Source organism: Triticum aestivum, chromosome 6A (assembly GCF_018294505.1).
Source record: "Triticum aestivum cultivar Chinese Spring chromosome 6A, IWGSC CS RefSeq v2.1, whole genome shotgun sequence".
NCBI lineage: Eukaryota > Viridiplantae > Streptophyta > Magnoliopsida > Poales > Poaceae > Triticum > Triticum aestivum.
Window position 1 is genome coordinate 36,632,471 of NC_057809.1, and position 10,955 is coordinate 36,643,425.

Genomic DNA, 10,955 nt, shown 5'->3' on the forward strand with positions numbered 1-10,955 from the left:
TCCACAGAACGCGGCCGTCGCCGCCGACGAGAACCACCACGGCCACAGCCACCCCCTCGCCCCTCGGTTGTGCCCAAGAGCTCCGCCACATTGCCGGCTACCTCTCCGTCAAGTCACGCGCCTCGGGAAGCCCTACGGCGTCGCCTTCGAGCTCTTCCTCAACCTGCGGCCGCCGGCGACTTCATCGTCGATTCGCCGAACCCCGTGCCTCCCCTGCCTCGCCAGTAGCACCAGAAGAACCACGGTGAGCCATTGACCCGGTTCCCCCTTGCCCCGTCGTCCCTCGCGTCCTCTAGCGCTAGCACCACCGCGCCCGCGAGCTCCTCGCCGCCGGCCATGGCGCCACCATGGCCAGGGGCCGAGCCATCCGCACCCGCACACATCGTCGTGTTCCTGGTGACGCCAGGAGCCCGTAGAACCTATCCGCATGCCTCCCCGTGCCTTATAGCCTCGAACCCGAGCTCGCCCGAGCTCCGGCCGCCGCCTCGAGCCTGATTCCGGCGAGCTCCGGCCGCCCCGCAGCCTCCCGTGTGTCCCACTGGATTCGCGCGAGTCTGGGCATCGTGTAGATGAGCTCCACCGCCCGAATGGTCGCCGGAGCGGCGATCCCGAGCCCCTCCGCCGTGTCTGGCTCGCCGGCGTCAAGCCGCCGACGGGTGTTGACCCCGCTGACCAGGAGGTTTGACCTCCCGTGGGTCGCTGACATGTGGGGCCCGGCCCTATTAATCTTTAGTTAGGATTAGTTTAACAACTAATTTAACCCTTCTAATTAAATGGGTCACTGACGCGTGGGCCCAACCCCATTAACCAAGCCAGTTTAGTTTTAATTTAATTAGGATTAGCTACAGACACTGACATGTGGACCCCACACGTCAGGTTTGACGGGGTCAGCCGCCTTTGACCTGCTGACGCAATGCTATTGTCATGCTGACGCAATATATCTTTTCTGGAATTAAAATAACTCAGGAAATTCCAGAAAATACCCAAAACTTTGAAAAATCATAGAAATTCAACCATAGCTCCAAATGAGATAAATTATATATGTAAAATTATCAGAAAAATTCAAGGAATCCATCTGTACCATTTTCATGCATGTTTGAACAATGTTTGTCCCCTGTTTTGGACAAAACAAATAAAGGGCATTTAAATAATCATATATGGGGTTGGAATTTGAATCTTGTACTCAAACCAACTCCATTTAAATTATAGCTAGTTGCATTAGCTCAAGACACATCCATATTGCCATGTCATAGCATGCATCATATTGTTGCATATCGTCATGTGTTGATTGTGCTCGATTGTGTTCTTCGTGGTAGGTTCTGCCTCCGAGGATATTCACGAGTATCCAACTGAAGGGCAGTATCCCGTTACCACTCCATCAGGCAAGCAACCATTGATCATTCCGATACAACCCATGTTCTCGCTCCTGCTCTTGTTTAGTGCATTAAGACAACACGATTCAAACTGCTGTGTGCTACGGTAGTTGAACCCTTATCCTCTGCATGACCTGTCATTGCCACAGTAACTAGATGAAACCCTCTAGCATGTGCAGGAGTTGATTGAGCCATGTTTTGTGATTCCTACCTTGCTATGCCTGCTATGCTTAGAGTTGTGTCAGGTCTGGTTCATCTGGGTGATGGGCTAGAGTGAAATGCTTGTGCCAGTAATATGTGGGATGTGTTGAACATGTTTTGGTAAAGGTATCGATGAGAGGCCATGTAGGAGTACATGGTGGGTTGTTTCATTGAAGCCGTCCCTAAGAACTGAGTTCTGTATGCGTGAATTAAGATTCAGCTACTACCACACATTGGGCCCTGAAATATGACCCCGCTCGACTTACTGACCCCTCTCGCCTCAGTCCAGGAGTTGCAACTAGTTTCTGGTGTTTGTAGGATATGTGTTGGCCGCCGTGCGTAGCGCTGACCCTAGGGGTGGGCTATGTTGCGGTAGATACACCGTGGCACGATGTACCGAGTCACCCGTTTGGTGTCTCGGGAACCCTGTTCACATCGTTCGGGGCCGTTGAGGACACCCCGGCCGGATTTCCTTGCGGATGGAACCTGAATAGGCGATGACCCTGGACTAGAGACTTGTGAGGTTAGTCAGGTCGTGGTCGACACCCACGTCGGTTTTCGCTTGAAGTCTGCCGAGCACATTTCGTGTGCAGACGCTAAGTGGTGGAAACATGTGTGACGAAGTACACCCCTGCAGGGTATAAAACTATTCGAATAGCCGCGTCCGCGGTAAAGGACTACTTGATTGCATATACAGTTCATAGACAAGTTAATGGATACTACTAAAAGACTCAAGATAAGTGTGAGTACCGAGGATGGCCCCCTCGCAGGATACGAGGAAGGATCCACGGTGGAGTATTGTGATGGTGAGTAGTGGACTCGTGTGCGAAAACTATTTTGCTAAAAGATTCCGTAGGATAGCTTAGCCAAGAGTCAAAGCTGGCTTGCTGCATAAACCCCACCACCTTCTTGAGAATGAGCATGTACAGTAGGTTCTGATGTAAGACTTGCTGAGTACCTTTGTACTCATGTTTGCTTAATTATTGTTTTCAGACGACAACACTGCCCCCTCCGATGGGTTTTATGTAGACCTTGACGTCGACGAGTGACTAGCCACCCAGGTGGTGATCCAGGCCATGGAGGGCCCTATGTAGATAGACAGGCTTCGAGAAGCCTTCTTTCTTTCTAGAGTCTGTACTCAGACTAGTTGCTTCCGCATGTGCTTGTATGACTGTATGACTTGAGTGTCGGGTCATGTGACCCCTACCTGTATGGATATGTTATGTATGGCTCCCTGGAGCCTTTAAATAAAGTACTTGAGTTGTAGAGTTTTGTTGTGATGCCATGTTGTATGTACTCATATCGAGCATATTGTATGTATGATTGAAATGCTTGGTATGAGTGGGATCCGACAATCTAGTTGTTTGCCCTTCGCAGCCTTTCTTATGGGGAAATGTAGTCTAGTGCTCCTCGAGCCATAGTAGTCCGCTACAGCCCGGTTCACCGGAGTCCTGCTAGCCCAGCACTACTGTTCAGGACACCTGACTGGCCAGCATGTGTTTCACTTCGTCCCTATGTCTGTCCCTTCGGGGAAATGTCACGCGGTGATCCACGGAGTCCTGTCTAGCCTGCTACAGCCCGAGATCCCCCGGAGTCCTGTTAGCCCAGTGCTACAGCCCGGAATCACTCGTTGATGACCGACATGTTCGTTGTGATTCATGTATGCCTGTCTCCATAGGTCTGTGCCGCTTTGGGGTCACGACTAGCCATGTCGGCCCGGGTTCTCGGTCATATGGATGCTAGCAACATTGCCATATACGCGAGCCAAAAGGCGCAAACGGTCCCGGGCCATGGTAAGGCGACACCCGTGGGATACCGTGCGTGAGGCCGCAAAGTGATATGAGGTGTTACCGGCTAGATCGATGTGGCTTAGAATCGGGGTCCTGACACCTACCGATTATTTCTATCCGGTGCCACCGATTTTCACTTGTCATAGCCACTGCCAGAAACCCTAATCTGTTCGGTCTCACCAATGGGATCTCGGTCTCACCGAGATGGGCCTGCAAACTCTCTGTTACCTATTGCAATACTTTCGGTCCCACCGAGATATGCAATCGGCCCCACCGAGTTTGCTTGGTCAACTCTCTGTTTTACTTATTACCCAAATTGGTCCCACCGAGTTTGAGTAATCGGTCAAACCGAGTTTTGAATTTACCCTAACCCTAGCACATCGGTCCCACCGAGTTGATCCAGTCGGTCCCACCGAAAATCTCTAACGGTCACTAGGTTTACCTTTTCGGTCAGACCGAGTTTGTTGATTCGGTCCCACCGAGATTGGAAAACTGTGTGTAACGGTTGGATTTTGTGTGGAGGCTATATATACCCCTCCACCTCCTCTTCATTCGAGGAGAGAGCCATCAGAACACACCTACACTTCCAACTCATATGTTCTGAGAAAGAACTACCTACTCATGTGTTGAAACCAAGATATTCCATTCCTACCATATGAATCTTGATCTCTAGCCTTCCCCAAGTTGCTTTCCACTCAAATCTTCTTTCCACCAAATCCAAATCCTATGAGAGAGAGTTGAGTGTTGGGGAGACTATCATTTGAAGAACAAGAGCAAGGAGTTCATCATCAACACCTCATCCACGATAAGAGAACGACAACGTCAACAATGAAGAAGGCCAAGAAGAAGAACAAGATGAAGAAGATGTTCAACGAAGACCCAAGCAAAAGCTCTGACGAGTTCGAGCAAGAATTGCCAAAGATCATCCCGTCGAGCAAATCTTCAATGATATATAAACCGGGAGAATCACTCGCTCAAAGACTCGTTTAGCTAACTTTTGTGAAAACTATTCATTCATCTCTAGCATTGAACCTATGAAGGTTGAAGAAGCATTGGAAGATTCGGATTGGATAAACGCTATGCATGAAGAGCTACACAACTTTGAGAGAAACCAAGTTTGGACATTGGTCGAGAAGCCCGACAACAACCACAACATCATTGGTACCAAATGGGTGTTTCGCAACAAGCAAGATGAAGATGGACAAGTGGTTCGCAACAAAGCGTGTCTCGTCGCCCAAGGGTACACACAAGTCGAAGGTATGGACTATGGTGAGACATATGCTCCCGTTGCTAGACTTGAGTCCATTCGCATCTTACTTGCCTATGCTAATCACCATAATATCACCTTGTACCAAATGGACATTAAAAGTGCTTTTCTAAATGGTGAAATAGAGGAGGAAGTTTATGTCAAACAACCTCCCGGCTTTATCAATCCTAAGAAACCAAATCATATTTACAAACTTCACAAAGCTCTTTATGGTCTTAAACAAGCTCCTAGAGCATGGTATAAATGCTTGACCAAGTTCCTTATTGCAAGTGGTTTTGAAATTGGTAAAATTGAATCTACTCTTTTTACTAAAAGGGTTAATGGAGAACTATTTGTATGCCAAATTTATGTTGATGATATCATATTTGGTTCAACTAACCCTCTCTTTAGTGAAAAGTTTGGAAAGCTAATGTCAGAGAAGTTTGAGATGTCCATGATGAGTGAACTCAAATTCTTTCTCGGGTTGCAAATCAAGCAAACTAAGGAAGGTACATTTGTCTCTCAAACAAAGTACACCAAGGACTTATTCAAGAAGTTCAATATGCAAGAAAGCAAAGGTATGCCCACACCCATGCCTACTAGTGGACATCTTGATTTGACCAAAGATGGTGAACCGGTTGATCAAACGGTTTATCACTCTATGATTGGTTCTTTGTTATACCTATGTGCTTCACGTCCCGACATTATGCTAAGTGTGTGCATGTGTGCACGTTATCAAGCTGCTCCTAAAGAATGTCATCTTAAGGCCGTGAAAAGGATAGTGAGATACTTAATTCATACACCAAACTTTGGGATTTGGTATCCTAAGAGGTCTTCTTTTGATCTTGTTGGCTATTCCGACTCGGATTATGCCGGAGACAAGGTTGATAGAAAGTCCACTTCGGGTACTTGTCAATTTCTTGGTAGATCTCTTGTGTCTTGGTCTTCCAAGAAACAAAACTCGGTATCCTTATCCACTGCCGAAGCGGAATACATTGCCGCTGGTTCATGTTGTGCTCAATTACTTTGGATGACCCAAACTCGTAAAGATTATGGGATCTATGTGAAACATGTTCCACTGCTTTGTGACAATGAAAGTGCTATCAAAATTGGTCATAATCCTGTACAACATTCTCGAACTAAGCATATTGAAGTTCGTCATCATTTCATTCGAGACCATGTTGCTAAGGGTGACATTGATCTTAAGCATGTTCATACCGATAAGCAATTAGCGGATATATTTACTAAACCTCTTGATGAGAAAGTATTTTGTAGGTTGAGAGGTGAATTGAACATTATTGATGCTTCAAACTTGGAGTAGGAACTCCATTGGATACATGCAAGACATGAGCTTATGACTAATCCATGATATATCTCTTATAATGACTATCTTATGTCTTGGATATATTTGTACCTTGCATGTTGTCTAACCCATGTAGATGCTTGGTTGAATCTAATTCCATGAGATTGCGACTCACTCACAGCTTGAGCAATCTCTACATCACCAAGTCTCTACACAATGGTGGTTGAAGACAAGGAAGCACAAAACCATTCAAACATATCCTTTGACAAATTCTATGTTGAGCTTCATGATTGTCATTTTTGGATACACAAGTGCTCTTCCTTGCAAGAACTAACCCATGTAGGTAGATGAACTCAAACTCCAAGTGGTGCTCCCAACTCTTGATGAGCTACATCAATCTTGAGCACCCACACAAGCTCAACTACATGAGCAAGAACCACACCACCACCCAAGGTATGTTATTTCATCTTAGAGAAGCTTTACTCCAAGACATGAGTCAAAGAAACTCAACAAGATGTGAATGCATCAAGATGCTTAAACGAAAAATGGTAACCCCATTTTGAGCTTAAACGATGAGTATGACCTATGATCAAGTGTTCTCACTTGACTCCTAAGTCAATATACTCTAACATAGGTGACTATGTCACCGCCCAACTCTAGATGAAGTTCTCTTGTGTTCTTTTCTATGTTATTGCATTTGTCTCATGCATGTTTATTTCCTTTCTCTTTTTCAACTTCATCTAGATCCTTCAGTTTCTTCTCCTTTCTTTTTGTTTTCGTTCTGCATTTTCTGCATTCAATTCCTTGCAAATCCTTCGGGAAATTCATTGCAAATCCTTGTGAGATTCTACATGTCTAGTGAGCTGAGGTGACAAGTGTTTTTCTATGTGTGAACTCGGTTTCACCGACTTGTAATTTTCGGTCCAACCGAATCTTTTCGGTACCACTGAAACTTGCCACTCGGTGCCACCGACTTCGCAACAGGAAAAACAGTTTGCCACTTGTTCTATATTTCTTCTGATCCAGCTCTACTCAATGAATCTTGTCCTCTACAAGCATCACAGTTTTATCCATTGCTTTGTGCTGAGTCTCAAGGACCAAACCTATACGACAGATTCCAGAAAGCCCTTCTTGGAAATTGATGTCAAAGGGGGAGAGAGAGATCACATCAAAGCTCAAGGGGGAAAGAAAGTCTCAAGGACCAAACCTACAAGAGAGAAAGGGGGAGAAAGAGACTTCCAGGGGGAGAGAATACTCAAGGGTCCCATATGCTTGATGTTCAAGAGGAGAGATGTCACATGTCTTTTTGGGGGAAAGACATGCTCATATGTGCTTATTTGCATTAAGTTCTATCCATTTGTATCTTTCAGCTCTGATTTTCTGTTCCCTATCTTCTCCCAATATCCCATGTAAGATTCAGGGGGAGCAAGACACCTAAGGGAAAGAAATCAGTCAAATTCATTGCATATCTTTACTCTTGGGGACATGTTGAATCCATTGTGGTACCTTGTACTCACTCTCTACATGTCATCCCAGTCTTGGTTCTCTTGTGGCTTCTTTGGTTTGCTCTGGCTAGTGGAGGTATCTGTGTAATCTAACCTTGTTTGTGCAGGTTCATTCCATCCTAAGCCAGCTAAAGACTACAAGGTAAGTGTATGCATCAAAATCATGAGTATGAGGAATTCTTGCTTGTGTACATACTGTTTGCAAGAAGGACTCATGAGCATGAAGGTATTTTCCTTGATAATCTTTTGCTCTGATGCATATGGCCAAGATACATGTAACACATTGCCTACTCTGTCATGGTTATGCTCTCACATGCTTCTACATTTCACATTTACATGAGTGCATACATGTAGGGGGGGGCTATGCTTGTTACATGTCCTTCCAAAGCTTTACTTGTTGTTCTTTATACCTTTATCTAAAGCTTTGATGTATGTTGCCATCAATTACCAAAAAGGGGGAGATTGAAAGCACATGTGCTCCCTAGGTGGTTTTGGTAATTAATGACAACATATCTCTTGTTGGACTAACGTTTCTATCTAGTATGTTTCAGATAAGTTCAACAATGGAGTGACATGGACTAAAGGTTGTGGGAAGTTCTCCAAGATGCTAAGGACAAAGGATTGGCTAAAGCTTAAAGCTCAAGACTCTTCATTTTACATTTTAGTGATCCAAGATCACATTGAGTCCATAGGAAAAGCCAATACTATCAAGGAGGGATGAGGTGTTGCTTAATGAGCCTCTTGCTCAAGTGCTTAATGATATGCTCCAAAATCCTCAGCTACTTTCCCACTTCCACATATGACCTAAACCCAAAGCCAAACTCAAACCTACTGATTATTTCTATCCGGCGCCACCAAGTTTCACTTGTCATAGCCACTGCCAGAAACCCTAATCAGTTCGGTCTCACTGATGGGATCTCGGTCTCACTGAGATGGTCCTGCAAACTCTCTATTACCTATTGCAATACTTTCGGTCCCACCGAGATATGCAATCGGCCCCACCGAGTTTGCTTGGTCAACTCTCTGTTTTACTTATTACCCAAATCGGTCCCACCGAGTTTGAGTAATCGGTCAAACCGAGTTTTGAATTTACCCTAACCCTAGCACATCGGTCCCACCGAGTTGATCCAGTCGGTCCCACCAAAAATCTCTAACGGTCACTAGGTTTACCTTTTCGGTCAGACCGAGTTTGTTGATTCGGTCCCACCGAGATTGGAAAACTATGTGTAATGGTTGGATTTTGTGTGGAGGCTATATATACCCCTCCACCTCCTCTTCATTCGAGGAGAGAGCCATCAGAACACACCTACACTTCCAACTCATATGTTCTAAGAAAGAAGTACCTACTCATGTGTTGAGACCAAGATATTCCATTCCTACCATATGAATCTTGATCTCTAGCCTTCCCCAAGTTGCTTTCCACTCAAATCTTCTTTCCACCAAATCCAAATCCTATGAGAGAGAGTTGAGTGTTGGGGAGACTATCATTTGAAGCACAAGAGCAAGGAGTTCATCATCAACACCTCATCCCTCCTTGATAGTATTGGCTTTTCCTATGGACTCAATGTGATCTTGGATCACTAAAATGTAATATGAAGAGTCTTGAGCTTTAAGCTTTAGCCAATCCTTTGTCCTTAGCATCTTGGAGAACTTCCCACAACCTTTAGTCCATGCCACTCCATTGTTGAACTTATCTGAAACATACTAGATAGAAACGTTAGTCCAACAAGAGATATGTTGTCATTAATTACCAAAACCACCTAGGGAGCACTTGTGCTTTCAATTTCATGCCCTCTTTTTTCCACACTATCTATTTCATCTGTCTCTCATACAATGTTTGTACATTCAACTTTGTTTCTTGTTTATCAGCCATTTGAATTGGAGCGGGTGATGCCAGTATCTAGCGGACTAAAAACACGATGTTCAAATAAAACAGTGCTACCTCTTGGAGGAGATAGCACCCCGGTTGTACATGCACAAGAACCAGCCCTACCACACATAACCCAAATTCCCGCAGATTGTACCCCTACTACGATGGACAGAGAACCAGCTTCACCCAATCTAACCCCAACCCCAGCCGATAGTAACCCAGTTCCTGTTGACACAACACCATCTCCACCACAGAGCTCCCAAACAAGAGCAGTTAGTAAGGCAACTCCAGTGCCCAAAGGGCCAGTACTATCACGGCGAACCCCAACTCCACCAGTTAGTACGCTTATTCCTGTGGAGGAAGCACAACCAGCTAGTCGTAGTTTAGCATCTATCGCATTTGATGTAGTTAAATCGTATGTGCATATCCTCCCATCTTGGAAATATTATACTGAAGATGAAGGAAAATGCCAGTTGCAGGTGTTTGTCCAGGAGTTATGTGTAAGTAATGTTATTCATGGCAATTACTTTGCTTCGTCTCACACATCCTACCTCCATGATGGTTATAATACAGCAAATTTTCGCATTTTTCTCTATAGAGAAGGACCGATTTGGAAACTCAGGATGAGGTAACCTGTGCTAATACCTCTGCTATCTTCAAGAATGCTTGGTGGCAGTATCGGAATTACCTAAAGAAAACGTACTTCACCGGCAAAGAAACTCATCAAATTCCCTTACATTCTCCTGAGACACATTTACTGGACGATGACTGGGAACGCCTTGTTCTGTACTAGTCCCAAACCAAGAATGTGGTAAGGTCTATGAGCTCATTTTCTATTTTTAAGTATTATATTCTTGCGTCTTACTGTACTCTGTTCAGGTAGAACAAGTGCCTAAACCTGAAGAACAACTGTTCTAATTTAAGATTCCATTGCTACCATAGGACATAGATATATGTTTGTTTGATGCTTTTATTATGTACTAGTACTTGGCAATAGAAGACTTGGTAGTTTAATCCTGTCCACCTTACTAATGAACTAGTTCACCGAAATGAGTTTCATATACTAGTACATGCTAAACTTGTTATGTGTCTGCTTGTTTCTTCTTTTAGAATGCTGACAGAATATTGGGGAAGAGTGCCTTATTAAGCAACGATAAAGGAAGTAATGCAGATAAGGTTCAGGATAGTGACACATCCTGTCTTGGTTTAGTGTTGGAGTTACTGGCCACTACCGCTTGCACAAGCTATTCAAACTCACTATCTGAATCAGTTCGGTTTCTTGAGTCTCAACTACAAGCTCAAAGACATCGATCAGCTCTACTGCGACAAAGAAGCGGAAGGACTGAGGAAGTCCCTGGAGCATTCAGATGCATACTTTATGGTGCCGCGGCAAGCGTTGGAGGATTTTAGCACCAAACAGGACAAAGTTAATCAGCTTCCTAAGCTTATTGCCAGCATGGTGGATACCCAGGATAACGATTCTTGAGCTCTTCTGAAGTTGTTTTAGTTATGCTCTTGTTTTGCTGCCGCGTTTATTTGCACTGGTGGCCAATTTTGACGGCCAATGTATATGATATGCTACTTTTTCCCTATATTTGCACTGGTGGCGAACTTTGATGCCCAGTGGATGTAATATGTGTAATACCCGTGAGAGCCTAGCATTAGTT